A 5000-nucleotide genomic window follows, 5' to 3' on the forward strand; every position below is an offset into this window, starting at 1 on the left:
AAAAGACTGTTGGTCCAGACAAGGGGGCAGCGGCAGCCATGCCAACAGGGGGGAATCGGCAGCGCAGATTTTTCGACGAACATGGGCTGGACGCTGGACTGGCCGGGCCATGCAGGAAAATTCATCGAGGGGACACGCTGAAGAAACAGCGCTGGTTTAGACACGGTGGGCGCAGTGTTGGAATCGGCAGCGCCGATGAAACCGGCAAAGTCGGCAGAATTGGCAGCGGGTGCTGGCGATGGGTCTGGACGGGCTGGATAGTCCAAGGCTCGACGAGAAAGACCGCAGGTTGAGACACTGGGGCAGTGGCAGCCCGCGGGACAGTGTTGGCAGATTCGGCAGCGCAGATTTGTGCGGCTGCAGGTTCGTCGGGGAAAATCGGCAGCGCAGATTTTTCGACGAACATGGGCTGGACGATGGACTGTCCAGGCCAGGCAGGAAAATTTGTCGAGGGGACACGCTGACGAAACAGCGCTGGTTCAGGCACGGGGGGCAGTGTTGGAATCGGCAGCGCCGACGAAATCGGCAAAGTCGGCAGAATCGGCAGCGCAGATTTTTCGACGAACATGGGCTGGACGCTGGACTGGCCGGGCCATGCAGGAAAATTCATCGAGGGGACACGCTGACGAAACAGCGCTGGTTCAGGCACGGCGGGCAGTGTTGGAATCGGCAGCGCCGACGAAATCGGCAAAGTCGGCAGAATCGGCAGCGGGTGCTGGCGATGGGTCTGGACGGGCTGGATAGTCCAAGGCTCGACGAGAAAGACTGCTGGTTTAGACACTGGGGCAGTGGCAGCCCGCGGGACAGTGTCGGCAGATTCGGCAGCGCAGATTTGTGCGGCTGCAGGTTCGTCGGGGAAAATCGGCAGCGCAGATTTTGCGACGAACATGGGCTGGACGATGGACTGTCCAGGCCAGGCAGGAAAATTTGTCGAGGGGACACGCTGACGAAACAGCGCTGGTTCAGGCACGGCGGGCAGTGGTGGAATCGGCAGCGCCGACGAAATCGGCAAAGTCGGCAGAATCGGCAGCGCAGATTTTTCGACGAACACGGGCTGGACGGTGGACTGTCCAGGCCAGGCAGGAAAATTCGTCGAGGGGACACGCTGAGGAAACAGCGCTGGTTCAGACACGGTGGGCGCAGTGTTGGAATCGGCAGCGCCGAGAAAATCGGCAAAGTCGGCAGAATCGGCAGCAGGTGCTGGCGATGAGTCAGGACGGACTGGATAGTCCAAGGCTCGATGAGAAAGACCGCTGGTTTAGACACTGGGGCAGTGGCAGCCCGCGGGGCAGTGTCGGCAGACTCGGCAGCAGTGTCTGCCGATTCGGCAGCGTTGGCTTGTTGGCGCGGGGGGCCGATGCGAGTGGGGACTTGGGCAGCGGGCAGTGAAAGCAAGAGTTTCCCCGATGCTGCCGGGAAAAACGCTCCCCGGGATGGCCGGGTGAGATGACCCGGCGGCCCGCGACGGGTCATTCAATTCCATGCCCCGTCAACATAACTCCCGATGTACTGTTTGCTTTTTCGGAAGAAGAGATCCATCCCCCCATCCTCGGCCAGCCAAAAACGCTCCAATTAATGGCCGGGTGAGATGACCCGGCGGCCCGCGACGCGTCATTCAAATCACTGCCCTATCGGCTACAACTGCTGATGGGTGGGATTAGAGGCCTGCCATGGTGGTGAGGGGCGGCGAGGACCGTGAAAGCTAGAGTTTTTCAGAGGCTGCCGGGAAAAAGGCCCCTCGGGTGGCGGGGTGCGAGGACCAGGCGCGTCATTCAATTCTCTTCCCTATCAACTTGGCTCCCGTTGGCGGGATTGGAGGCCTACTGTTTGTTACAGGGCTAAAATCGTCAGGGGAAGAGCTGACGAAACAATGCTGGTTTGGATGCAGGGGGTAGTGTTGGAATCGGCAGCGCGGACAAAATCGGCAAAGTCGACAAAAAAGACTGTTGGTCTGGACATCGGGGCAGCGGCAGCCATGCCGACAGGGGGGGAAATCGGCAGCGCAGATTTGTGCAGCTGCAGGTTCGTCGGGGAAATCGGCAGCGCAGATTTTTCGATGAACATGGGCTGGAAGATGGACTGTCCAGGCCAGGCAGGGAAATTCGTCAAGGGGACACGCTGACGAAAGTAGGCTCGTCGGTGAAAATCGGCAGCGCAGATTTTTCGACGAACAGGGGCTGGATGCTGGACCGGCCGGGCCAGGCAGGAAAATTCGTCAGGGGGGCACGCTGACGAAAAGAGGGGCTGCCGCGTGGAAAATCGGCAGCGCAGATTTTTCGACGAACATTCGTCAGGGGGGCACGCTGACGAAAAGAGGGGCTGCCGCGTGGAAAATCGGCAGCGCAGATTTTTCGACGAACAGGGGCTGGATGCTGGACCGGCCGGGCCAGGCAGGAAAATTCGTCAGGGGGGCACGCTGACGAAAAGAGGGGCTGCCGCGTGGAAAATCGGCAGCGCAGATTTTTCGACGAACATTCGTCAGGGGGGCACGCTGAGGAAAACAGGGGCTGCCGCGTGGAAAATCGGCAGCGCAGATTTTTCGACGAACATTCGTCAGGGGGGCACGCTGAGGAAAACAGGGGCTGCCGCGTGGAAAATCGGCAGCGCAGATTTTTCGACGAACAGGGGCTGGATGCTGGACCGGCCGGGCCAGGCAGGAAAATTCGTCAGGGGGGCACGCTGACGAAAAGAGGGGCTGCCGCGTGGAAAATCGGCAGCGCAGATTTTTCGACGAACAGGGGCTGGATGCTGGACCGGCCGGGCCAGGCAGGAAAATTCGTCAGGGGGGCACGCTGACGAAAAGAGGGGCTGCCGCGTGGAAAATCGGCAGCGCAGATTTTTCGACGAACAGGGGCTGGACTGGCCGGGCCAGGCAGGAAAATTCGTCAGGGGGGCACGCTGACGAAAACAGGGGCTGCCGCGTGGAAAATCGGCAGCGCAGATTTTTCGACGAACAGGGGCTGGACTGGCCGGGCCAGGCAGGAAAATTCGTCAGGGGGGCACGCTGACGAAAGTAGGCTCGTCGTGGAAAATCAGCAGCGCAGATTTTTCGACGAACAGGGGCTGGACGCTGGACTGGGCCAGGCAGGAAAATTCGTCAGGGGGGCACGCTGACGAAAACAGGGGCTGCCGCGTGGAATGGCAGCCTACACGCAGATGCGAATTCGGCAGCGCACGATGGCTTGAGCAGGTCATGGGTTCGACTTGGCGCGATCTGAAACCTGGACGAGGGACTGTCGACGCTGGACGAGCCAGCGCGGTGGCCTGTCGTGCCCCGTTCAGGGGGGGCCTGCCGCGGAGACAGCCCTCGCGGGCTCGACAGCGCAGGCCAGCGTCCCCGACGTCGCTGGCCGCGGCAGGCGAGCTGCCGGGGTTCCCGCATTCCTACAAGAAAACGTCGTGCTTTCCACATGAAACCAATCCAGTAAAATCAGCCATATTTTTATGAGGCTGCCCACTGAATTTGGGGTCATTCCGGGCCGGTTCCTAGTTTTGCGGATTTACTCGATTTCTAATGGTAGGAAAATTAAAACAAATACTTCCCGACCTCGAAAAATTCTGGGAAAATTAATGAAGGTGGATTGGATTTTTGCCAACCTCTCTGCAAAATTTCAGCTCAAAATACCAAGAAATGAATTTTTTAGAGGGGGGGTGACAGCTGGGACCTAGTAGTGTCTCCCCCTGCCAGAGCTGCAATGACACTTATTGCTCTTTAGGGAGCCACCAGGCCGGCGCCCCTCAAAGACCACACGCGCGCGCGCGCCCGCCCGCGCTGGGCGCTGGGGCGCTGGGGCCTGAGGGCCTGGGGCCCTTGGGGGCCCTTGGGCGCTTGGGCGCGCGCGCGCGGCCCCCGCAGCCATGCCGCGCCGCGCGACGCGCGGACAGCCCCTGCTGGCTTGCTCTCTCGCCCGCGGGGGGGCTGCCTTCGGGCCCTGGCCCCCCGCGTTCTGGCCTGCCCCCTGCGGGGGAGAGGCTAGGCGCTGCAGGGGCCAGCCCGACGTCGCTGGCCGCGGCAGGCGACAGCCCCTGCTGGCTTGCTCTCTCGCCCGCGGGGGGGCTGCCTTCGGGCCCTGGCCCCCCGCGTTCTGGCCTGCCCCCCGCGTGGGAGAGGCTAGGCGCTGCAGGGGCCAGCCCGACGTCGCTGGCCGCGGCAGGCGAGCCGCCGGGGTTCCCGCATTCCTACAACAAAACGTCGTGCTTTCCACATGAAATCAACCCGCGTTCTGGCCTGCCCCCCGCGTGGGAGAGGCTAGGCGCTGCAGGGGCCAGCCCGACGTCGCTGGCCGCGGCAGGCGACAGCCCCTGCTGGCTTGCTCTCTCGCCCGCGGGGGGGCTGCCTTCGGGCCCTGGCCCCCCGCGTTCTGGCCTGCCCCCCGCGTGGGAGAGGCTAGGCGCTGCAGGGGCCAGCCCGACGTCGCTGGCCGCGGCAGGCGAGCCGCCGGGGTTCCCGCATTCCTACAACAAAACGTCGTGCTTTCCACATGAAATCAATCCAGTAAAATCAGCCATATTTTTATGAGGCTGCCCACTGAATTTGGGGTCATTCCGGGCCGGTTCCTATTTTTTCCGATTTCCTCGATTTTTAATGGTAGGAAAATAAAAAAAAATACTTCCCGACCTCGAAAAATTCTGGAAAAATTAATAAAGTTGGATTGGATTTTTTCCAACCTCTGTGCAAAATTTCAGCTCAAAATACCAAGAAATGAATTTTTTAGAGGGGGGGTGACAGCTGGGACCTAGTAGTGTCTCCCCCTGCCAGAGCTTCAATGACACTTATTGCTCTTTATGGGGGTGCCCCCTGACTGGCCATGGGGCGCGCTGGCCTGGCGCCCATAGGCCTGCCGCGGGGGATATGTGGGCTGTTGCTAAACTCGGACTAAGGTGGGGGGCCTCATGGCCCGAAGTATTGCCGGCATCGATGACCCGTTTTCCGGCCGGCGACGACCCGATTCCGGCCACCGTCTTCGGGACCCGCTCCAAGCCGTCGGGCGCGTTGGGGC

The sequence above is a fragment of the Populus nigra genome, chromosome 2, assembly GCF_951802175.1.
Source record: "Populus nigra chromosome 2, ddPopNigr1.1, whole genome shotgun sequence".
NCBI lineage: Eukaryota > Viridiplantae > Streptophyta > Magnoliopsida > Malpighiales > Salicaceae > Populus > Populus nigra.